The sequence below is a fragment of the Amphiprion ocellaris genome, chromosome 15 (genome assembly GCF_022539595.1).
Source record: "Amphiprion ocellaris isolate individual 3 ecotype Okinawa chromosome 15, ASM2253959v1, whole genome shotgun sequence".
In the NCBI taxonomy this organism is placed as follows: Eukaryota; Metazoa; Chordata; class Actinopteri; family Pomacentridae; genus Amphiprion; species Amphiprion ocellaris.
The window spans coordinates 35,159,526-35,185,812 of NC_072780.1; the positions used below are offsets into that span (position 1 = coordinate 35,159,526).

The 26,287-nt window shown below is 41.2% G+C and overlaps 1 protein-coding gene and 1 long non-coding RNA gene across 2 annotated transcripts in view; both read left to right on the top strand.

Annotated features, from left to right (window-relative positions):
* LOC111583312 (ephrin type-A receptor 7-like) overlaps positions 1-26,287 on the top strand; it is a 245,918-nt gene that overhangs the window by 97,977 nt on the left and 121,654 nt on the right. The window lies entirely within an intron of this gene.
* On the top strand, positions 7,990-11,750 carry LOC129350670 (uncharacterized). Its single transcript, XR_008604144.1, has 2 exons — positions 7,990-10,800; positions 11,549-11,750. It is a non-coding gene; the product is annotated as an uncharacterized LOC129350670 (long non-coding RNA).

Genomic DNA, 26,287 nt, shown 5'->3' on the forward strand with positions numbered 1-26,287 from the left:
CCCTTCCTCTCACATACATGCAGATGGAGGTTTCTTTTCTGTCTTAGCGTGTGCAGGAGATGCGTGTTGCCGAGCAAACAGCACCACATACGTGTGTTCAGACACGGCTCAGTCCCTCCCAGCCTCATGTCTGTTATTTATCCATAACCCTCTATAACCCTCTCCATCTACTTCTGATCCAGCTCAGCCAGCCACTGTTTACTCTACACACACACATATAACACACACACACACACACACATAATACACACACACATATAATACACACATATAACAAACACACACACGCTATACACGCACACACACATTTCCAGTCATGAACCTCCTCAGAAATCTTGGTCATGGTGCCCGTTTCCAGCTAAACCTCTATCAGGACATCTCCAGTGGATGGAGTTCCCAAAATGAGTCAAATAATCACAAAGCAGTGAAGAAGGCGTCAGACAGGAAGTAGTGCTTTATCGTTTGTTTTTGAGCTGAATAACTTTGACCTTGATGTCCGCCACCAGACTCAATCCCTGACAGATGTCTTCAGATTATCTGAAAGCTGAAGCTGGAAGCAGCTCTGTCAGGAGCAGGAAGGAACTGCCCACCAGACAGGAAGTGAGAGCTGACAGCTTGAAGGACTCGGAGCGTTGTTGGCCTGATGAGCTTTAGTTTCCTGTGATGTTCCAACACCAGCGAAGCTAAACAGGCCTCTCCGTCTGAATAGAAGATCCAGACTGAGTCACTGAAGGATCAGAATTAAAGGAAAACTCCTCCATCCTGCTCTAAAAGTTCCTCCTGCTTTAGTTTTTATTCCTTTCAAACACCGTTTCCTAGCAGCAACTCATGATGCATTTCATGCATCTTTGGGGATTTGTTAAAGTGAAATATCTTAACTTCCAGTTCCTCAAACAGCCACTAGATGTTAAATCCAACATTTCATCAATTCAGTAAAGTCAGAGGAGAGTTATTCCACAAGTCTTTTGGATTTTTAATCTTTCCTCCAAAAAATGCAGTTTTCTGTTAAAGTAAATGTTAAGAATTGCAGAAAAACCTCATCTAATGCAGATAAAATGTTGGCATGAAGTGATTAAAATGAGAAAAATGCAAACATTTAAAACATTTGAATGTAATGAACTCAGAATATGAACAATAAGTTATATTTTTTATGAGTTTAACTCCTCTGAACTACTTATATATTATATAAAGTTCTGCACCTTTAAAGCCATAAATTGAACAGAATGAAAAAGCTAAAAGCGAAATGTTTTCTTTTTTTTTTTGCAAAAACTATTAAAAAAAAATGTAATCAACATTTTCCAAGTGTCCACTGGTCTTATAAGCACCTAAAGAAATGGGAACTGGAATAGGAAATGGTAAATATTTTTTACTATTAATATTTTAACTCTCTGCTATGTATGCCTGCAGTTCAACCAAAAACTCCAGGAATTTTTATGAAGCAACTGTTGATCACAGATGGATCAGTGAAGGTTTCTCAGCTGCAACTGGGATCACAGAATTATTAGAATTTTACAGAATCTGGTTTGTATAATTTATTCTTTTTTGGGGATTTTTTTCTGTGACGTGTAGAATAAAGGGATTTAAATGGAAAGAGTAGTTCAGGGACTGTGGGAAAGCTGAACCTCTGACAATCTCTCTGTTTTTACTGTGTCTGGCTTTGATAAATGGTGTCATTTTGGACTTTTTTAAAAATAAATTACACATTTTAAAGCTGCCAGCAGGATTTGGGGTTTGAATGACTGATTTTCAGTCATTTCTTGATGACTAACCAGTTTTGACAGGCAGCAGTACGTCTTTACAGTAACGAAACCTCTGCTGGTGTGTTCTCCGGTGAACGTTGATGTTTGTTCTTCTGTTCCTCACCATGGTTCACTGCTGGTGTGATCTCTGGTGAGCACTGACGTTTGTTCTTCTGTTTCTCACCGTGGTGAATGTTGATGTTTGTTCTTCTGTTCCTCACTGTTCCTCGCTGTGGTTCTCTGTTGGTGTGTTCTCCGGCGAACGTTGATGTTTGTTCTTCTGTTCCTTGCCGTGATGAACACTGACGTTTGTTCTGCTGTTCCGGACGGTGGTGAACATTGATGTTTGTTCTTCTGTTCCTCACGGTGGTGAACGTTGATGTTTGTTCTTCTGTTCCTCACGGTGGTGAACGTTGATGTTTGTTCTTCTGTTCCTCGCCATGGTGAACGTTGACGTTCGTTCTGCTGTTCTTCACCGTGGTGAACGTTGACATTTGTTCTGCTGTTCTTCACCGTGGTGAGCGTTGACATTTGTTCTGCTGTTCGGAAATGTGATGAACATTGACGTTTGTTCTGCTGTTCTTCACCGTGGTGAACGTTGACATTTGTTCTGCTGTTCTTCACCGTGGTGAGCGTTGAGATTTGTTCTGCTGTTCTTCACTGTGGTGAACGTTGAAATTTGTTCTGCTGTTCTTCACCGTGGTGAACGTTGACATTTGTTCTGCTGTTCGGAAACGTGATGAACATTGACGTTTGTTCTGCTGTTCGGAAACGTGATGAACATTGACGTTTGTTCTGCTGTTCTTCACCGTGGTGAACGTTGACGTTTGTTCTGCTGTTCTTCACCACGGTGAACGTTGACATTTGTTCTGCTGTTCTTCACCGTGGTGAGCTTTGACGTTTGTTCTGCTGTTCTTCACCGCGATGAACGTTGACGTTTGTTCTGCTGTTCTCACCGTGATGAACGTTGGCATTTGTTCTGCTGTTGCTCACCGTGGTTCTCTGCCGGTGTGTTCTCTGGTGAACACTGATGTTGACGTTTGTTCTACTGTTCCTCACTATGGCGAACGCTGACGTTTGTTCTTCTGTTCCTCACTGTGGTGAACGTTGACATTTGTTCTGCTGTTCTTCACTGAGGTTTTGTGTTGTTCAGCATCCAGAACAATGTAAATCTACTGTTGGATTAGCTATTCTCCCTCCAGTCATCCATCACAGGACATGGCGAGGGGCCACCTGTGCACTGAACCATCTCTATGTTTGCACAGATTGAAAAATCAGACATGAGGAAAACACGGGATCACACTTGCGTGTCCGTGTGCATGTTGGCCTGGCACACGTTGGGTCAGAACACACGCTAAAAGCACAGAGAAGGACTTTTGGGTGGAACACAGACTGAACAATTTAATGCTGTTTCTCTAAACATTCGTGCAGTCGACTGTTTCTCTGAAGCTCATTAACATGATTTGTGGCTCTGAGCTCAGCTGACTGATCATATTTTACCTTTAGCTCTACGTGTCACGTTATTCTGCACTAAAACATGGTAAGGATGGTTCATATGTTACATGGTTTTAACTGGAGGATGATGGATGGATGGATGATGCATGGATGGATGATGATGGATGGATGATGGGTGATGGATGGATGGATGATGGATGGATGGATGGATGATGGGTGATTGATGGATGGATGATGGATGAATGGATGATGGATGGATGATGGATAGATGATGGATGGACGGATGATGGATGGATGTTGGATGGATGATGGATGGATGAATGATGGATGGATGGATGATGGATGAATGGATGATGAATGATGGATGAATGATGATGGCTGATGAATGGTTGGATGATTGATGGATGGATGGATGGATGGATGGATGGATGGATGGATGATGGATGAATGGATGATGAATGATGATGATGGATGGATGGATGGATGGATGGATGGATGATGGATAGATGGATGATGATGGATGATGGATGGATGATGAATGGATGGATGGATGATGGATGCATGATGGATGGATGGATGGATGGATGGATGATGGATAGATGGATGATGGATGGATGGATGGATGATGGATGGATGATGAATGGATGGATGGATGATGGATGCATGATGGATGATGGATGGATGATGAATGGATGATGGATGGATGGATGGATGGATGGATGGATGGATGGATGGATGGATGGATGGATGGATGGATGATGGATGGATGATGGATGCATGATGGATGATGGATGGATGATGGATGGATGATGAATGGAGGATGGATGGATGGATGGATGGATGGATGGATGGATGGATGGATGGATGGATGGATGGATGGATGGATGGATGGATGGATGGATGAATGGATGGATCATTTCCATTATTGATGTTGTATTTTAGTGTCCATCTACAAAGTCATAAAGTCACATTATTAACCTGCTCAGGGTTAAACAGTTACAGCAGTTTGTTTTAGACAGAAAAATCATGAATTTCAAAAGGTTTATAAAGTCTGAATGAGTGGTTGGATATCTACTGTTTATAATTATATATGTCAATCGTTTATTGTTTTATATCCATTTAGGGCTTTAAATCTTGACCAATCAGACTCTGGGGTTTGAAGTTTTCTGAGTTTCCAACTTAGATGTGTAGCAGCTTTATTTAACCTGGATGAGGATAAATGTAGTAAATTTTATTTCCAGTCATGTCAGTTTCTACTCCTTTATCCAGTCTGTATGCCTCTAACTGCCTATTTTTTTGACAGATGAGAAAAAAGTTTTTATTGTCTCTTCTTTTCCAGCTCCTGAAAAGAAAAGCAGTTTGTGTTTTCCCTCAAATGTCAAGTTGTTCTTTCAAACAGATTTTTTTCTGTATTTCGCTCTTTCTAAATGGATACTGGTTGCAGCTGACAGCCCAGATCATGAATGAAAACCTGCTGCATCAGTCCTGTCCAGGTTAAATCTGAGCTTCCTTTAAAAGGCTGCAGCTCTGTGGAAGCTACCTGCTGGTCCCACTTCCTCCTCGTTATGTTTCCTTCATCCCCTCAGTGTCTAACTCCACAGGGATAAACTCCACCAGGACCAGATCTCCCAGTGGATCTGCTGCTGGAGCTGCCAAAAACATCACTAATTACATCTGCAGAGCAACTTAAACTCCCTCTGTACCTTCTAGGTTTATGTTCCACCCTGTAGACCTCAGGGGGATGGTTGTTTCTTGAATTAATTAGATAAATTCTTTTAAATCCTGCATCATATTTAGTCTTCTTACAGAGAAAAATTATTCCTGTTCCATCTTGAATCTGACTTTGCTCATTCTGGAGAAGCTGCTACAGGAATTAGTCTGCCCCGGTGCAGCAGAATCCTTCCTGTCCTCCTGCCAGCCAGCCAGCTGTGGGTGAGGTGATGTCCTCTGTTAGTGGAGGACAAATCTACCCGAGCCACCGGGCCGCCCGAGGAGACGCCGCTGATAGTTTCTATAGCGTCTTCAGTAGATTTCACCTGGCAGCACGTCTTACTTCACCTACAGCAGAGGAGAACTCAAGAGGAGAGTTTCCTCTGAAATGTCAGGAAGAACCTCAGTGTGGAGATCTAAATTATGAAGCAGATAACTTTCTCATTTCATTTCATACATTTCATCATCTCCTGCTAACAGAAGATTTCCTTCAAAGTTTTCAGAAAGAACAACAACGTACTTACAGGAATGTTAGAATATTATGGATGCATATTTTTAATATTTTTCTGAATCAGTAATATCAATAATTTGCTGCATAGTCAATAATGGATTATTCATTTGTGCTGCTATTGCTAGTTCAGTCACTGGATGCCTAATTTGGACCAAAAAAGCGCTTCGTTCCAGTATCACCTGCCAAACTAGCAAAGGTTAGCCTAAAGGTGTTGTTCCACCCAAATAGTACTCTGTCACCAGAAGCTCTGCCTAGTATTGTTTGCTAGTGTTTATCAGCTATTAAAGTTAACTCGCCTGTGGAGGAAATAAATGGTCGCCATGTTATCTGGACCTAAATAAGAGGTAATGAAGATCCAAGGCTCCTAGAAATGTAGCTGCCACTGTCACAGAAATGTTCTTCAGGTCAGAGGTCATTAAGCATCACAGAAGTCTTTGTCATGGTGCCTGTTATTAGCTACTACCCCACAATGCTAACTAGCAGTGTGAGTATATAGAGAGGTGGTAGCAACAGAGTTTTAGTCATCACTACCAGTTTGATACAAAGATTTATTCTACCTGAAACTACATATTTAGTTTTTTATCATTGTCTGTGGCCTGGAAAAGTTAGCTGGCTAGCCTTTGAAGTAAACAAATGGTTGGCATGTTACGTGAACCTAAATAAGAGGTGATGGAAAACAAAGGGCTTTGAAATGTGGTCATGAAGATGCAGTTTCTTCAGCTTCAGACACATGAGCTCTTGTCAGAGGACATTAAATATGACAGAAGTCTTTGTCATGGTGCCCATTGCTAGATAAACCCCCACAATGCTCTTTTGCAGTGTGAGTATTTGGAGCGATGGTGACAACAGCTAAAACAGTTACCAGTTTGGTACAAAGGTTTATTCTACTAGAAATTCTTCAAATTTCATTTTTTATACCAGTATGTGTGGCCTGGAATAGTTAGCTAGCCTTCAGAGTAAACAAACAGCTACGATATTATCTGGGCCTAAATAAGAAGTAATGAAAAACAAAGGGCTTTGAAATGTGGTCCTGAAGATGCAGTTTCCTCTGTTTCAAACACATGAGCTCTGGTTGGAGGTCATTGAGTGTTACAGAAGTCTTTATCATGGTGTCCGTTGGCTTAACTCCCACAATGCTCTGTTTTTATATTTTAATAACTTTAACATACTTGAAGTGTGTATTTTGTAGGAAAATCTGATTGGGACTTGGTTTTAGCAGATTCTAAATATTGAATTAGATTACATGGGACATTCCTACATGTGTAATTTGATTTATTAAAGATAACTAATCTCCATTTTTGTTGAACTGAATACTTGATTGCCGTAGTTTAAAGTTACAAAGGTTTACCTGAGCTGCTGTCTACAAAATGCAACATTTATTCCACATTTTATCATCTTTTCCAGGAACCTTCCTACTGACAGTTATTAATCTGTCCTCCTTTTATGGAATTACTGGGAATCTGTTGGACCTGTGAAGTTCACAGCTTCTATTCTCTGGTTGATTCTGGTAAAAGATCCTAGAGTATTTAGAGAAGAAGAGTCTCTCAGATGGTTCAGTTGGTGGTTGTTTCTGTCTGATGGTTCAGTTGGTGGTTGTTTCTGTCTGATGGTTCAGTTGGTGTTGTTTCTGTCTGATGGTTCAGTTGGTGGTTGTTTCTGTCTGATGGTTCAGTTGGTGGTTGTATCTGATGGTTCAGTTGGTGATTGTTTATGCCTGATGGTTCAGTTGGTGGTTGTTTCTGTCTGATGGTTCAGTTGGTGGTTGTTTCTGTCTGATGGTTCAGTTGGTGGTTGTATCTATCTGATGGTTCAGTTGGTGGTTGTTTCTGTCTGATGGTTCAGTTGGTGGTTGTATCTGATGGTTCAGTTGGTGATTGTTTATGCCTGATGGTTCAGTTGGTGGTTGTGTCTGTCTGATGGTTCAGTTGGTGGTTGTTTCTGTCTGATGGTTCAGTTGGTGGTTGTATCTATCTGATGGTTCAGTTGGTGGTTGTTTCTGTCTGATGGTTCAGTTGGTGGTTGTTTCTGTCTGATGGTTCAGTTGGTGGTTGTTTCTGTCTGATGGTTCAGTTGGTGGTTGTATCTGATGGTTCAGTTGGTGGTTGTTTCTGTCTGATGGTTCAGTTGGTGGTTGTTTCTGTCTGATGGTTCAGTTGGTGGTTGTTTCTGTCTGATGGTTCAGTTGGTGGTTGTTTCTGTCTGATGGTTCAGTTGGTGGTTGTATCTATCTGATGGTTCAGTTGGTGGTTGTTTCTGTCTGATGGTTCAGTTGGTGGTTGTTTCTGTCTGATGGTTCAGTTGGTGGTTGTTTCTGTCTGATGGTTCAGTTGGTGGTTGTATCTGATGGTTCAGTTGGTGGTTGTTTCTGTCTGATGGTTCAGTTGGTGGTTGTTTCTGTCTGATGGTTCAGTTGGTGGTTGTTTCTGTCTGATGGTTCAGTTGGTGGTTGTTTCTGTCTGATGGTTCAGTTGGTGGTTGTATGATGGTTCAGTTGGTGGTTGTTTCTGTCTGATGGTTCAGTTGGTGGTTGTTTCTGTCTGATGGTTCAGTTGGTGGTTGTATCTGATGGTTCAGTTGGTGGTTGTTTCTGTCTGATGGTTCAGTTGGTGGTTGTATCTGATGGTTCAGTTGGTGGTTGTTTCTGTCTGATGGTTCAGTTGGTGGTTGTTTCTCTCCGATGGTTCAACTGGTGGTTGTTTCTGATGGTTGTTTCTGTTTCCTGGGGGACTCATGTTGGTGGTGCGCCTGCTTTAGCGTTCCCCTCCATCTGTGTGCTTTGTGCGATGGTTCCCAGGAGGCCTTCTTTTCTCTCTGATGGCACATCAGAATGCTGGGCCTATAAACACTGGCATCAATAACTCCGTCCCTCTCCTCCCCCCTCTGCTGGCTGACTGTTGTTTATATGGCTGTAAAATTCAATTAGGCTGCAGGGGAGTGGGCTGGCCTGCATTACTGCCTGCCAGGGTGACATTTCATTTGCAATGAATCATGGTCCAGAGGAGGACCTGGCCGGCAAACACAACAACATTCCTGTTCTCGTCTGCTGTCGCTGCCTCTTCTCCCTCCTGAAGGAAACCTGCAGACCTCACTCTGCTTTTAGACTGTACACCACCGTGTTGGATTTGGCCTTTTTCTGGTAATTTTGCATCTTCCAGGTAGAATTGTGCATTTCTTTGTGGTAATTTTGGCCCTTTTTTGGTGATTTGATCTCTTTTTGTGGTTTATTTGTCTCTTTCTGTGGTAATTTTCAAGCTTATTAGTTATTTTAGTCTCAGTTTTTCCCAGAACTCAGATGTTTCTCCTCCTAAATGTCATGGTTCTATCTGCTGGACTGATGAAGTTCTGAGGCTCAGAAATGATGGAAAAGTCCATTAAGAAATGATAAATCTGAAGCCTATAATGCCACTTTCTGACAACACAAACTTTTATTGTAAGATTTCAAAAGTTTGCATGACAAACATTTTTTGGAGCTGCAGTGATCCTTTCTGTCATCTTCGCTGGTCTTCTGTCCTCCAGGACTTTAGGTCCATTTCTCTTCCTCTTTCAGACCTCAAAGTTTCAGCTCCAAATCAAAACTAAACCAACAGAACCCGATGGTCTGAGAGCTTGATTGTCAGAAAATGACAGATTTAGAGAGTTTCTGGTGGGAATTAACTGCATTGTTTTAAAGATTCTGCTTCAGAGAGAAGACGATAAATCTCCAATGTTCTGGTTCAGAGATGTAATCAGAGCAGAATGAATGGAAACTCAGTGAATTAATGCATAGACTACCTCTGACATTACACAACCGAGGGGTCCACAAAAAGTGTGGATAGTCTGAGCAGGTCTAGTTGTCACCGCTGGACGTGGAAACATCTCGATACTCTTGTAGTTCTGAACTGAATCCGCCAGGAACAAGTTCAGCTCTAATTCAGTCCATGTTCTCCATGAATAATGCACCTAAGTGCTCTGATTTTAGCTCCGCTCGCCGCTTTTGTTCTTCCTCTGAGTACGTTTGCGTGTTGTATTTCTGTTTGTTTTTTAGTTGTTTTTTCTTCATGTTTACAGCTGAAAGCTTCCCACTGTTGTTGGGGTTTATCTTCTTTATCACACTGATAGTGTGATAAAGTTTCTTGATTTATTGGGAAATGGTTCAGAAAAACATTTCATTCAGGAACTCCATGAACCCAAGGAGACAGTTTTAAAGCACATTCCATCTGAAATGATGAAATAGAGGAAAAACTCTTAAATGATCTAAATTCTTGTCATTTCTGTCCTGATTAAACAGAGCCGTCTCCTAAATTATGTTCCTAAACAGCTGAAATCCATCCTCAGGTAGAATTTGTGTCATGATTCTATTTCAAACAGACAGATCTTTGCTGTTTTTTCTTTTTGCTCATTTTCAGCTGATTTCTGTATTAGATACATTTCAAAGATGCACTGAAAAGGTCTGAATTCATCCCAAAGTGTGATATTTTAAAGCTAATCAGGTAGTTTGGGGGTTAGACTTAATCCTGTAGCGAGACTGTTCTCTAGTGTAGAATGGTTTGACTGCACCACTTCATCGTTTCACTATCAGGGAGGACAAAAACTGTCTTGAAGTTTTTAATTTCTGTGATGGTTCAAGCAGAAATCATGATGGAGGAATAGTTCTGAATGCAGTGAAGAGAGGACAGTCATTAAAACGGAGAATTCATCAAAGAAACTTCTGTTGTTGGTGGTTCTGTTTCTCCCCTGTAGTTTAATTCAGATAGCAGGAATAGAAATTCACATAAAATGAGCAGCCAGGAACAGGTTTATAAACAGTCTGGTTCCAGAGAGTCAGACCAGTTTAAATCAAAGTTTATATCTGGAACGTGTTCACACCCTGGACAACCACCAGTTTAAACCTCATTAAACAGAAATAAAAACTTAAATCTGTAGTTTAAACTAGGGCTGCAACAACGAATCGATAAAATCGATAATAATCGATTATTAAAAGCGTTGGCAACGAATTTCATTATCGATTCGTTGTGTCGCGCGATTCGTGCGTCACTCGCCATGTCGCGGAGCGTCAACTTCACCTGCAGAGCTTTGTCAATGCTGGCTGACGGAAATAAAGTTTTTTTTGTTTTTTGTTTTTTAAAAATAATTCCACCTCTAGAGCGAGTTGAACAGAACGAGGTGGCGGCAAAGCGAAAGTAAATTCAGAGTAATTTCAACCGAACGTGACCGACACGGAGGAAACAGTCAGACCGAAATCCTCAAAAGTGTGGCAGCATTTAACGCTTCACAAAACAACAAACATGCGTAGCATGCAAGCTTTACAAAAGTGATATGATGTACGGGAGCACCACGATGATGATGCAGCACCTGAAACGGAAACACGTTGGAGTCGCCGATGAGGATGAAGGAGCTCAACAGCAGGTAAGTCACTACAGTATCCTATGTTTGTTCCGTTTTACAGTGAGGAAACGTAACGTTAGTCTCTCTGGTAGCTCTCCTGATGCTAGTGTTTGTTAGCTGATTAATGACAGTGATAGGGCACGTGTGTGTGTGTGTGTGTGTGTGTGTGTGTGTGTGTGTGTGTGTACGTGCGCGTGTGAAACTTTTTATTTCACTTTAATCAGCTTAAGCAGGGTTTGAATATGCTTTATAAATAAACGTAACTTGCCCACAATGGTGATAATAATTTAAAGATTAAGCCTCAAGTTTTAATTTTCTCACAAAGTCTGAGTGAAGACACTGGTCTGTGTTGGAGTGAGGCAGGATGAACTGCATTTAGACCGGGGTTAAAGTAACTTATTTAGTATGTAGTATTTTTTATGGTGCTTGTCCTATCTATCTATCTATCTATCTATCTATCTATCTATCCATCTATCTACCTATCTATCTATCTATCTACCTATCTATCTATCTATCTATCTATCTGTCTGTCTATCTATGTATCTATCTATATGTGTGTGCATGTGTGTGTGTGTGTGTGTGTGTGTGTGTGTGTGTGTGTGTGTGTGTGTGTGTGTGTGTGTGTGTGTGCGTACTTTGTGTTTTGCTCTTTGGACTACTTACTTGCCTTAACCTAATACTGCAAATAAAACAAGATAATTACTGAGTTGTTGTAAATTGTGCTATAATACATACTCAAACTATACTATCTTTCTCATTTCTTGAACAGCAAACAATGACAGGCTTCATGATGAGCAAGACATCATGTCAACCACAGCAAGCATCTGTCCTGACTGAGAGCATCCTCAACATGATGCTCACTGGCATGAGGCCTGTGTCGATGGTTGAAGACGAAGGCTTCGCTTCAATTATCTTATTTGCTCTGTCAGTCCAAATCTTCTCTTTCAGAATAAAGCGGCGGAAATTAAAAATGTGTTGTTTTTTTATCCGATTCATCGATTAATCGAAAAAATAATCGGCCGACTAATCGATTATTAAAATAATCGTTAGTTGCAGCCCTAGTTTAAACCCACCAGTCTTCTGGATGAAACCTTCTATCCTCTAAACCAGCTTCCTGTTTCTGTTCAGCTAACCTGCACTGATGCTTTAATCCAACTTATCTGAACTTGGAGTCTGCAGAAAGATGCCGGAGCTGCAGGACTTTAATCCCAGCTTTTTATTCTCATGTCTGGAAGAGGTTCAAAACATTTGGTTCAGTTTCGGCACCAGGACCTTGTGGTTTTGTTAGGAAAATACTAATATTAACCCTATTAACCTGCAGTCATTTATGATTAGAAAGAAATTTGCTTTTGAATCAAACTTATTTTCCCTCCAGGCTGCAGGACTTTCACTCAGATTCTCACCAGATGTTTAGTTTCATTTAGACGTTCTGCTGTGGTTGAATTTTCTGGTAGCAGCTCGGTTAAAACTGTATTTATGTTAGAAAAACAGCTTGTTCAAATCCGACGCTTTCACACCTGTACTGTCATTTAGAAAGAAATAAAGTTTTGAAAGAAATTTATTTTCTGCACAAGGATCAGAAGATTCATAGCTTTCATGTGGAGATTAGATTTTCAGTTTTCACTCCATGTTTGGTTCAGTTTATTAAAACGAGACAATCTGCTTGGTTGTATTTGTACACCAAAACTATTTATTACTGCTTCAGGAAAGCAGCTCTGTTTGGGTTTAAATACAACCTTTTCACATCAGATTTTCTTCGATTTTCCATCTAATATATGATAAAAAGATGCAACGATACGAACGTGTTGATTAGAAACAGATTCATGATCAGAGAAAAATTAATTATTAAATTATATTTTATTATTATTAATAATTAAATTATTAAAAATTCAGCAGGATCACTTACAGTTCTGCTGTCACAGTTCCTAATACTCCAAATAATTCCACTTTTTTATAGTTACACTCGTACACAACATTTATCTCCTAGACCTTTTACATTTTTAGATAAAGAATAAAGCAAAGCTGCATTAGGGACTTATTGTCCAGATCTAAATCCTGCAGTAGATTGTTTCTAGATAGAAGATGGGTTCAGGAAAGTAGCTCCATTTGGGCTTAAATACAAATTTTTAAAACATGTTTGCAGATTTTCCTCCATTTTCTATCTAATACATGATAAAAAAGATGCAACAATACAAACATGTTGATTAGAATCATATTTGTGTTCAGAAAACCCGTCAATAGATCTGTTTCCCTGCAGATTTAATGAGGAACTGAGTTCAGGCCTGTCATTCTGTCTTCTCCGTGTTCCTATAAACATGCTCCTGGTTCCAGCCAGTCATGTGACTCATGTTCAGGCGGTAAATTGTCGGCCTTCAGCTCCACGTGACGCCTCCGATAAGGAAAGCTGGGGAACTAACCAGCAGGACAGGAGCCGACCTTCACGTGTCACCATTTGCATGTTATTGGTGGTGTGTTTGTGTTTGCACACGCATGATTGTTCTCAGCTGGCTAAAAAAAATCTCATTTCCACGGCGGTTCAGATATTTCATGCAGATTGGTTCAGAGCTCTGCAGGAAGGTGATCTTATTTAAATCCTGTTGTCCTAATCTGCTGCCTCAGAAAGAGGATTCTGCTGCTGTGGCTGATGTTTAACCGGAGGAGGAGGATGGAGATGATCGGACGGAGGAAACGTTATCGCTCTGGAAGGGCTGGACATGAAGGAAAGATGGAGGGTTTGAACCGTCCACTGGGTGACTTTCTAACGGCAGGGGGAGTTTAGAGGATGACGGGAAACGACTCGATGGTTTCCTTTTTAAGGTGGAATGGAACAAACACAAGGCAGAGGTCAGATATAGAAATATGTATTCACAGTTTCTGAAATGAACCATGAGGAAAAACCTAAAATCTGATGACATCTAACCTTTTTTAACCCTCTAAACCCAAAAAAGCATGTTGTCTTTTTTAAAAAAAAATACCAAAATAATACAATTTATTAGAGGCTGAACCATCAGATTTACTACTTTTTGACCCCCTTACTGTTTCCATCAGAAAAATTCACTAAATCTAAGTTTAAAATGGTGATATTTCCTCAAAAACATGTCATTCTACAGGCCAGGTTTTAAAAAATGCCAAAAATAAAAGTTAAAAAAATAATAATTTACATGTTGACTACAAAAAATCCTGGGAAAAACTGGTAATAACATGTTTCTGCTGCATTAAAACCAACAAAATATCGAATTATTTAAGAAATATTTGCAGTTTTATAAAAGGAAAAAATGTATATTTAGACATATTTAATACATTTTTTATTTTTAGTTGTTTTATGAAATTTTTCTGTTTTGATAAATTACAGATAATATTATTATTATATGCATGTTTTTAGTTTAATTATTTTGAACAGCAGTTGTTTAAATTTTGAAAACCATTTTTTAAAAATTAGACTTTTATTATTTTCATTGTTTTTATGTCAACTGCACTCAAAATAATGTTTGAAACTAAACATTTAATTTGTAAATGAGATTCTGCATCCTAATTTTAGATTAAATTTTAAACATTAAATCAGATGAATTTAATTAAAGTTCATCAGCTTTTGTTTGTAATCATCTAATGCAGAATTCTGAATTTAAATTATTCACAATATTAACTTTATGATGTCAGTTTGAGAAAATGATGCTGGAACCTGAAACATTCCTCAGATTCTTTATTAATTTGGTCTAAATGGATCTGTTAACGTCTCACGGTTTAAATCCTGCAGTTAAAACTTTAAAGTCTCTCAGCATCTTCGGCCTCCTCCAGAGCTTCTTCTGGTCCAACAGCCTCGTCCTGATCTTCCTCCTCTCTGTCTTCATCCTCCTCATCCTCCAGACGTTCTTTCTCAAAGACTAAAACTTTTCTCCTGTCTGAGGGAATGGATCGATCCATCCTGGGACCTCCCACCAGCGTCCTCCACTGCTGGGAGCAACCATTAATCTCCACATGGGGGATCAGGCCTGGTTCCTCTGTCTTCTCCTCCTGCTGATCGATGGAGATCCTCCCCAGGACTCCAGCGGAAGAGCCAATTAGAGCACCCGTTGTTGGTCTGTCGGCTCCGTGAGACTCGGTTTGATCCAACAAACATCAGACAGAAGAAGTTTGGAGGTTTCAGAGTGAAGGAGAGCATGGAGAAGCTCCTCCTCCCCCCCGGAGGAAGAGTCGATACCCAGTGGGAGAAAGACGATAACCCAAAGCTCTCATCTCCGTCTGTTTATCTCCGGATCTCTGTGGTCTCTTTTCCACGACCACCGGAGTGTGTCTCTGACCTGGAGGAAGTCCAGGAGGAGGTCCAGGAGGAGGTCCAGGAGGAGGTCTCAGAACCTCTGAACCCCAACAGGATGACGGAGCAAACAGAAGAAGAAGAAGAAGATTGATGGAGGACCAGAGGAACATTTTGACTCTCAGTTTATCTTCTAGTTCTGATCACAGGATGACAAACACTTTAAAAAATAAAATCATTTACTGATATTTCACTGATTTCCAGGGTTTTTATGAAAACTAACACAAATAATATCCAATAAAATCACAGAAAAGTATTAAATTAACTTTAACTGTAAAACCAAACAGGACAGAACTGTAAATAATGTCTGATTTTATTAATATTCATTTATTCTTTTACAACCTTTGACTATAAAGTGACACGTTTTCTGTTTTTAAATCAGCCAAAAAGAATGAAAATAGAAAAACAAACTATTTTCTCATATTTGCCGTCATTTTAAGGAAAAATTAATTTTGTGCATAAAGGATTGAAAAATGAAAATGCAAATTAAAAACTGTGAGTAAAGAGTACAGTAATAACTTTTAAACTCACAGGAAGAATGTTATAAAAACAAGCAAACAAACAAAAGGTCCAGACTGTAAATAGCATTAACATTGAAAATTAAAGTTTTTCATCCTCGTCCATCCTCCTCCTCAGATTCACCCCCAGGCTGCTGCTGGAGGCCAACCGCTCTACACGCCAGATCATATCTGGACATCAGCACATGCGTACAGCGTAGCATGTGGCGTGGCATGCTCGACACGCAGCAGATTAGCATGCACACGCAGCATCCAATTATCCCGCTACACACGAACACATCTCTGTGGTTGTTGGTTATTCAGAGTGTCTGGCTGCTGTCACGATCCTCACTGAAGCCTTCCCAACATTCCTCCTCCTCCGGGAGAAGAACCGGACCTTTTCATCCATGATTTGTGTTCCACTCAATTTAGGGAATGAGGCAGCCGTCAGAGCTGATCAGTGGCTCTGGCATCGACTGGAGGGGCTTTATCCTGCCCGTTCTGCTCTCAGTTCATTACAAAAGAATGGTTTTATTGTCTCTGTCCCTCATCAAATGTAAAATTACCACAAACACAAGACAAAAAGACACAAAATCACCCAAAAAGATGCAAAATCATCACAAAAAAGGGACAATTACCACAAAAATAGACAAATTCACCACGAAAAGAGATAAAATCACCCAAACAAATGCAAAATACCCCCAAATACTCAAAATCACCAAAAAAAACCATTGAAAATCACCATCAAAATGGTCAAAACCACCCCAAACAGAAAAAAAATCATCCAATTTCTACAAAAAGACACAAAAACTCCACAAAAAGGGCCAAAATCAAAACAAAGAAAAACAAAATCACTACAAAAACATGCAAAATTGGCAAAAAAAGACATAAAATCACTACGAGACAAAATCAACATCGAAAGACACAAAATTCCTTTAAAAAGATGTGAAATTACTGTAAAAGACACAGAATCTACACAAAATAACCTAAATCACAACAGAAAGATGCAAAATTAGAAAAAAAAGGTAAAATTACCACAAAAAATCCATAAAATCATCACAAAAAGACACAGAATTCCTACAGAAGGAGGTGACATGAGCCCTACAGGTCATTTAAAACAGATTTTAAAGGTAATTTTTCCTCAGGGTTGATCATAAGGGTTAGATTAAGGGTTACATTTCTGTCATTTAGGTGAAAGTTTGAATCTATTGTTTAAACATTTCAGTTTTCATTCTGGCTTCAGTCATTTTCTCGAGGTTTCAGGGTAAACCTTTAAAATCTGAGGGATCTCATCTTGGACAATCAAGACATGAAACTAGATGATTTTAGAGGAAATGACCAGAAACCAGATCCAGTGTTTAGACTGTAAACAACTTGATGAGAAAACATCTCCTCTCAGAGTGAGTCCTGGTTTCTTCTCTGATTGTCTAGAACTCCTGATCAACCAACGACCAACATGCCGGTCCGGATGGTTTTTAAGTGACTGTGGACTGTTCTTAGCAGCATTTTGGTTGATTTGAACTCATTTAGAGCAGATTTTGAAGAATGTTGGACAGGAGTTTATCATTTTAATCAGGTTTGTAGTTATTTTGAAAAAAAGGAGCACTTGCACTCACTCTGGAGTTATTTTGTTAGTTTGCTTTTTCGTTTTTGAAAGGTTTCCCACAGAGTGCCTCATATCTGTGAGATGATCCTGGTGTTAGATGTTAAAATGCTCCTTCCAGCGTCTATGATTGTTCATATTATTTTCTCCTCCATCTTTCTTCTTTTTGAAGAGTGGATTTGCAGCTTCTCTGCCTCTAAATCTCCCTCTGATCGCCTCTGCTTCAGACACGAATCAGAGGAATGAAGGTCTTTTACCTTTCATCTTCTGGTCCACGGTCCTCTCAGATCTGCTGCGACACATTCTTCATCGTGTGACAGCTGCTACAGTGTGTCTGTGTCTTCCAAAGCATCTCCAGGACTTCCAAAGCATCACAGTGTCTTCCAAAGCATCACAGTGTCTTCCAAAGCATCTCTGTGAATTCTAAAGTGTCTCCAGGACTTTCAAAGTGTCTCCGTGTCTTCCAAAGCATCTCCAGGACTTCCAAAGTGTCTCTTTGTCCTCTAAAGCATCTCCATGTCTTGCAAAGCGTCTCCAGGACTTCCAAAGCATCTCCAGGACTTCCAAAGTGTCTCTTTGTCCTCTAAAGCATCTCCGTGTCTTGCAAAGCGTCTCCAGGACTTCCAAAGCATCTCTAGGATTTCAAAAGCATCACAGTGTCTTCCAAAGCATCTCTGTGTCTTCCAAAGCGTCTCCAGGACTTCCAAAGTGTCTCCAGGCCTTTCAAAGTATCTCCGTGTCTTCCAAAGTGTCTCCGTGTCCTCTAAAGCGTCTCTGTGTCTTCCAAAGCATCTCCATGTCCTCCAAAGTGTCTCCGTGTCTTCCAAAGCATCTCCAGAACTTTCAAAGTGTCTCCGTGTCTTCCAAAGCATCTCCAGAACTTCCAAAGTGTCTCTTTGTCCTCTAAAGCATCTCCGTGTCTTGCAAAGCGTCTCCAGGACTTCCAAAGCATCTCTAGGATTTCAAAAGCATCACAGTGTCTTCCAAAGCATCTCTGTGTCTTCCAAAGCGTCTCCAGGACTTCCAAAGTGTCTCCAGGCCTTTCAAAGTATCTCCGTGTCTTCCAAAGTGTCTCCGTGTCCTCTAAAGCGTCTCTGTGTCTTCCAAAGCATCTCCATGTCCTCCAAAGTGTCTCCGTGTCTTCCAAAGCATCTCCAGAACTTTCAAAGTGTCTCCGTGTCTTCCAAAGCATCTCCAGAACTTTCAAAGTGTCTCCATGTCTTCCATAGCATCTCCAGGACTTCCAAAGTGTCTCTTTGTCCTCTAAAGCATATCCGTGTCTTGCAAAGCATCTCCAGGATTTCAAAAGCATCACAGTGTCTTCCAAAGCATCGCTGTGTCTTCCAAAGTGTCTCCGTGTCTTCCAAAGCGTCTCCAGGACTTCCAAAGTGTCTCCATGTCTTCCAAAGTGTCTCCGTGTCTTCCAAAGCATCTCCGTGTCTTCCAAAGTGTCTCCGTGTCTTCCAAAGCATCTCCAGAACTTCCAAAGTGTCTCTGTGTCTTCCAAAGTGTCTCTGTGTATCAAATTCCAAGATGCAGAACAACGTCTGGCCAGTCATCTCTATCAGTGCAAAGTACACACCTATGGAATTCCTTAACGTCAGAAATTAAATCCCAAACAGAGTTGAAGAGGTTTAGTGTGAAAGTTAAATACTGGCTCAAGCAGCACCAGAAGTGTGAACATTAATTTTTTACATGTCATTGTCAACATAACAGCGCTTTACTAATGTTCAATGTTAAATGCGACTCTGTTTTCTCTTATTAGTAATTGACAACTGCAACTGTGTTTATTTATTTATTGTATTATTCACTGTATTTGTGTCATTGCATTTTTTGATTGTATTTAGTATATTTCATTGTATTTTAAACACCTGACCAGGGACAAAGACTGCAAATTAGCTGAAGCTAGACGTCTTACATGCATCGCATTTTCCCTTTTCTGTGGCAATGTTGTATGTATGGTCCCTGCCAAATAAACATTAAAATAAAATGAATAAATAAATAAACCATCTCCAGGACTTCCAAAGTGTTTCCGTGTCTTCCAAAGCGCCTCCAGGACTTCCAAAGCATCTCCAGGACTTCCAAAGCGTCACGGTGTCTTCCAAAGCATCTCTGTGAATTTCAAAACGTCTCCAGGACTTTCAAAGTGTCTCCGTGTCTTCCAAAGTGTCTCCGTGTCTTCCAAAGTGTCTCCATGTCTTCCAAAGCGTCTCCAGGACTTCCAAAGTCTCTTCGTGTCTTCCAAAGTGTATCTGTGTCCTCTAAAGCATCTCTGTGTCTTCCAAAGCGTCTCCAGGACTTCCAAAGCATCGCAGTGTCTTCCAAAGCATCTCTGTGAATTTCAAAGCGTCTCCAGGACTTTCAAAGTGTCTCCATGTCTTCCAAAGTATCTCCAGGACTTCCAAAGCGTGTCCGTAACTTCCAAAATGTCTGTGTCCTGAAAAGCATCTCTGTGTTTTCCAAAGCATTTCCAGGACCTCCAAAGTGTCTCCGTGTCTTCCAAAGTGTCTCAGTGTCTTCCAAAGTGTCTCCATGTCTTCGAGGGCATCTCCGTGTCTTCCAAAGTGTCTCTTTGTCCTCTAAAGCATCTCCGTGTCTTCCAAAGCGTCTCCAGGACTTCCAAAGCATCTCCAGGACTTCCAAAGCGTCACAGTGTCTTCCAAAGCATCTCTGTGAATTTCAAAGCGTCTCCAGGACTTTCAAAGTGTCTCCGTGTCTTCCAAAGTGTCTCCATGTCTTCCAAAGCATCTCCAGTACTGCCAAAGCATGTCCGTGACTTCCAAAAATGTCTCTGTGTCCTGAAAAGCATCTCCGTGTTTTCCAAAGCATTTCCAGGACTTCGAAAGTGTCGCATTGTCTTCCAAAGTGTCTCCATGTCTTCGAAAGCATCTCCGTGTCTTCCAAAGCTTCTCTGTGTCTTCCAAAGCGTCTTTGTGTCTTCCAAAGCATCTCCGTGTCTCCTAAAGTATTTTAAAAGACACGCTTTGGAAGTGTCTCCGTGTCTTCCAAAGTGTCTCCGTGACCTTCATCTCTGCTACCGTGGATGCTGGTGATGATAAAGATTGAGGTCTGAGATGAAGGAGGTTCCTCAGCTGGAGCTCCAGTCTGATGGTCGATGTGTCGGTTCGTGTTGTTGTTTGTCTGACCTTCTCGTTATGATCAGTATTAATGCTCCAGCTAAATGATCAATATCTGCCCACATGAGGGGTATTAATGTTAAAACATCCACGCCATCGATTCCACGCTTTTCCCTCTGAGTGCATTCAGTCTGGGTCAATAGCAGCATGTCAATACCCTGGAAATTAATGCACAGAAGACAGAAAAAGCTGCAAATATACACACACAGCTGTTAAAACCTGAATATTTATGCACAAAAGTTTTAAAACCCTAAAGACATTCAAATAAATAATAATATATAGAAAATAATAAATAAAAACAAGAGTTGTTCCTTCCAACCACCTCCTTTGTCCTTCCTCCCATCTCTTCTGTCTGTCAACATGACCATAAAAAGACACAAAATACCCACAAAATGACCATAAAGACACAAAAATACCATAAAAGACCATAAAAAGACACAAAATACCCAAAAAATGACCACATAAAGACACAAAACGACTATTAAATGATGCAAAACAAGCAGTAAAAACCAAAATCTGAACCAGAGGACATAGTAGAAGGTAGAATCGTAGAATGTAGAATAGTAGAAGGTAGAATCATAGAAGGTCGAATCATAGAAGGTAGAATCATAGACGGTAGGATCGTAGAAGGTAGAATCGTAGAAAGTAGAATAGAAGACAGTAGAATCGTAGAAGGTAGAATCGTAGAAGGTTGAATCGTAGAAGGTAGAATCGTAGACGGTAGAATCGTAGAAGGTAGAATTGTAGATGGTAGAATCGTAGAAGGTAGAATTGTGGAATGTAGTTTTTTCTTGGTTCTCTTCTATCAGCCCGGGACGTTTCCTCTGGATAAGATCTGACCAGTCAGAGGGTTAGGATTAGTCTCCATGAATTATTCATCATCATGTTTCTCCTCCGTCCTCGTCTGACCTGCTGGATGACAACAACCTGCTAATCTCAGGTCAGCACTCTGATGTTCCATGGACTCTACATGTGGGGTCCGCTGAGGTAGATGTAGGTCTGTATTTATAGTCCGTAATAGCCTTGATACCCTGCTACACCTGCCTGGGGTTTGTGGAGCTGGCAAATTTGGCCTCAATACACCTTTTGTGGTGTAATTTGGTGGTATTTATGCCTTTCCGAAGTTCAGCCCTGGCTGTGCTGTAAGCAGCGGGGTCCCCAGATCTGAAAGCTATGTTCCTAGCTCGGAGTAGTTGGTTTACATTATGAGTCATCCAAGGTTTTTGATTTGGTGGCACACGGACCTGTTTCCATGATGTAACGTTATCCACACAGAAGTTGATGTAGTTTAAAACAGTTGTGGTGTAATCGTCCAGAGAGTCACGTGTGTGCATGCCCTGCCCTTTAAATACATCCCACTCTGTGTGCTGGAAACAGTCCTGAAGCAGAGGAATAGCATCCTCTGTCCATGTTCTAACAGTTTTAACAATAGTCCTGGCCCTTTTGATCTTGGGTGTATACCGTGGGTGCAGCAGAAGTGAGAGACGGTCTGATAGTCCCAGGTGGGGAAGGGCCTGGGCCTTATATGAGTCTGCTACATTGGTATACACCTGATCCAAAGTCTTATCTCCTCTAGTAGCACACTTCACGTTTCAATGGAATTTGTGAAGAACTGTTTTTTAATAATAATAATAATCAATCTTTATTGGTCATTGCACATTTTCATATACAACGAAATTTCATTCGAGCTGCCCTGCCAATGACAGCTCCGGCTGCTGCGCAGTGCTGCGCGCACCTTTCTTGAAGAAAAAAAGAAAAAAGAACATGTTGGGATCTGGGTAGGGATAGCAGAGAGTAAAAGAAAAAAAAGGCTCGTTGTACCAAATGAAACCTCCAATGTTGGGAAATTCAATTTGAGAAGGAACCTAAAAAAAAACAAACCCGCAAACAGGCAAAGCATGACGTTAGACAAGGATAGTTGGGATAAGGATATGGGGAGGTGGAGGGGGGAGCACTGCACAGTTAGCCGGTTCCTGTGCAGGTGCATGGATTCCTGGCTCCTGTGTATAGTGAGGGAAGCTTGTGGAGGCAGGGGGGATGGTGGATATGGGAATGTGTGTGCGAATGTTTAGCTCAGTCCTCAGTTCATGAGTCCGTTGTGTGTGTATGCGTGTAGCCCATCTTCTTCCGTCTCAGACCTCCGGTGTCTCAGTTCGCGAGGGTGGGAGCGCGATAACACAGCAGGTTGCTATCGAGACGTCCTCGGTAGGCCCGGTCCAAAAGTCAACAGGTGTCCTTGGGAAAGTGGGGGGGTTTAGGAGAGCTATCTCTTGGCCATGAAACTTCCAGAGGAGTTTGTTATTGTTCCAGGGGCGCCAGAATGTAATCAGTTATTCACATGTTTGGGCGGGAGAGAAGTAATTTCACCTTCTCCCTACTGCTCTCAACAATTTTAGACCTCAGCAGTAGCGATTCTCACCCTGATGGCTTCCAATCTGCGACTCAAATCAACAGTCACACCAAGCAAATTGTTCATCTTACGATTGAGTTCGTCATACCGAGAATCGGCAGCCGTGATCCGTTCGTTTGCATAGACCAGCAGAGTTTGGACGTCGTTTCTTTCTGCGGTCTTCCTGATTTTCCAGAAGCTCAGGCCAGTGAACAAGCCAATTATCAGCAGACCTGTCATCATAAATCTGAATATATAAACATCTTCCACATCCTCCACGGATAGGGGTGCCAGGCACATGATCCCCTTCCACTTCCCCCAGGCGTCGATCACGTAACCAGAGGCAAAACTCCCATCCGGACAGGTAGGCTCCCCTAGGCCTGTGCTCTTTGTGGCGACAATCTTGTCAATTAATTTAATTATTGATTTAGTCAGTGTGATTAAAGTCCCCAGCTGCAACAAAAATACTGTCCAGATGTGCTACTAGGCTGTTGTTGATCATCTCATAGACCTGTGCTAGCACTAGCTTGGCATTAGCATCCGGTGGAATATACACAGCACAGATGTGAACAGCAGTGAACTCCCTCTGGAGATAAAACGGCTGGCACTTCAGCAGCATGATTTCCACATCTGGACTGCACGCCTTATACACTACTGTGATGTCCGTGCACCAGGAGTTGTTAATATAAATGCACAGTCCCCCGCTAGTTTTCTTACTGGAGTCCACGGGCCTGTCGCCTCGGTAGGCGGTGCATCCCGCTAGCTCAATCACTGCATCTGGAGTGGTTCTGTCCAGCCAGATCTCAGTGAAAGTCATGCAGCAGCAGTTGTAGATAGTCCTCTGCGTGGTCATCTGCAGTCATATTTCATCCATCTTATTGTGAATCGACTGGGCATTTCAGAGGAAGATGGTAGGAAATGGAGCCTTGAAAGGGTTAGCCTTTAGCCTGATCCAGATAACGGCCCACTTCCCTCTCTTCTGTCTCCGCTCACAGCGTTTCCTCCTCCAGCCTGCTTCGGGGGGCCAGGAGATGGTCTAGTGATCTCAGGAGGGATGAAGTACTCCAGTGACAGGTGGAATACTCCTGTATTGAGCTGCAGGAGTTCAGTACGACTGTACTGTAGTGCCACAGCATGAAAACGGTGTAAAATAATACACAGTGCCACCAGTAAAGTACAAAAACTATACCAGTTGTAAGAGCTCCTAGCCGCTGCGTCTGTGCACGCTACCATCTTGATTCTTCTTTCTATAGTCATGGGGTACTGCAGGGCTCTGTACTGGGTCCTCTGTTGTTTTCTATAGCCATGGGGTACCGCAGGTCTCTGTACTGGGTCCTCTGTTGTTAGTCATGGGGTACCGCAGGGCTCTGTACTGGGTCCTCTGCTGTTTTCTCTCTGACACTTTTGGGTCAAATGTTGTGTTCTTTTGGGATCTCTTTCCATTGTTCTGCAAATGATCTTCAGTTCTACATGTCCTTGGTCCTTCAGAGTGGATCTGACACTGCTAAACTTCAGGTCTGTCTCTCAGCTGGTAGGAGCTGGTTATCAACTAACATCCTGCTTCTGAACTCTGCCAAGACACAGATGATGGTTATTGGACCTCTTAGTCCTGTGTTTGACAGTTTTCCTCTGTCTCTGGGTGACTGGGGTATTCATTGTAAAGAAAGAGTCCAGAATCTTGGTGTTCTTTGATCAAACTCTTTGGTTGGAGTTCCATGTTAGAGGTACCAGAGTGGTCTTCCTCTACCTCAGAAACATCTCCAAGATAAGACCGATTCTGTGGTTTCAGGATGCTGAGGTCCTAATCCATGCTTTAGTTTCCTCACGTTCAGATTCCTGTAATGTCCTTTAATCACCAGAGAAGAGCCTTGGTGGTCTACAGATGAACCAGCACCTCCAGTAGAAATGAGCCTCTCTGCTCCAGCTACCTGTTCAAGTTAGAGCAGACTGTAAGGAGCTGCTGCTAACGTAGAAAACTGGAAATGGAATCATACCGTCGTACCTGTTGAATCTGGTGAACCCAGAAGTCCCCACTGGTGTTTTCTATTCCCAGGAGACCCAAAGGTCTGTAAAAAAACGGTTGGGGCTTTTTCTTTCTGGAACAGTCTAGCTGCTGAAACCAGGCAGGAATCTGAAGACCCACTGGTTTACTGTTACAGATGAGTCTTAAACTCATTGTTTTATTGATGTCCTTTTTTATTGTTTTGTTTTTACTGTTTTTATCTGTTTTTACTATTTTTAGTTTTTATTGTTTTTACTATTTTTTATCTGTTTTTATAGTTTTAATCTCTGTGTACAGCACTTTGACTGAAAGCATTTTATGAATAAATTTATTTTTATTATTTATTATCACATCCTGTCATTCCATCATATCCTGCTCAGCAGTGTGTTTCAGTGTGTGTGTGTGTGTGTGTGTGTGTGTGTGTGTGTGTGTGTGTGTGTGCGTGTGTGTGTGTGTGTGTGTTTATGTGTTTCCGTCCTCGTACCTCCATCCAAAGTCAACCAGAACAGCTCCTCTGCTGTCTGATCTCCCGCCGCCCGACGTCATGGTAACCTTTGTTTACTCTGTTGTTGGAGGATCAATCTAATTGGCCGGCTGCGTCTGGTCCAGCAGCCAATCAGAGAGCGGCAGGTATAAATAACAGGAAGGATGGATGGAGGGATGGATGGGTTCTGTCAAGTATCGACTGACGAGAGTTTCAGCAGGTTTCAGCCACTCTCTGGGTGTATGTGTGTTTCAGGGTGTGTGTGTGTGTTTCCGTGCACAGTAAAGGTCATGTGTTCTAATGTATTCTGCTGTAATCTGCTGTATTCTGACCCTAACTGAGGTTGTGGCAGTGGTTGAGTTTTGGTTTTCTTCTCATTGTGGATTTTCTCTTCATCATTTATTAACATCAGACTGAAGGAGAGGAAATGTTTGGAGAAAATATGGAGAATATGAAAAATATGGGAAATATGGAGAATATGTCTGAGTTTGTCTCCTCAAATGACCCTTTTCTCTCCCAACATGTAAACATTTGACAAATTTTTTTTACCTGAAACACCAAAACTATTCACTGGTTTCTGACTGTTAGAGGCTGGACTTCCTGTTTTTTCTCAGTTTTCATTCGAGCTGAATATCATTGAATTTTGATTAGTGTTCATTAAACAAATTGACTTTTTCAGACTTTTAGAAGTCCTTGCTGCTTTTTTTTCTATTTTACACCATTTTAAAAGAAGAACTTTGGATTTTAGATTAAATTTGTCAAATAAAGTGGTTTGCATTAATTACTATATTTGGAGTCCATCTAGAAATGTCTGGAGGCATTTTTTTTTGAGTAATTCAGATGGCTTTTGGGTCCTTTTGGTAAAGTTTTTTCATTTTCTTAAGGTTTCAGGGCAAAATTGAAAAAGTTTGAGGTATTTTGGACAAATTATGAAGTTGATTAATGTGAATAAAAGAACAAAAACCAGATCCAGTGTTCAGACTGAGACTCCTGGATGGATTTAAACTGATCTGGGGTCAGTTTTTATCAGAGTTTTGTGTTTTTCAGCCCTGAAGTCTTGACAAATTAAGTCATTTTAACAATT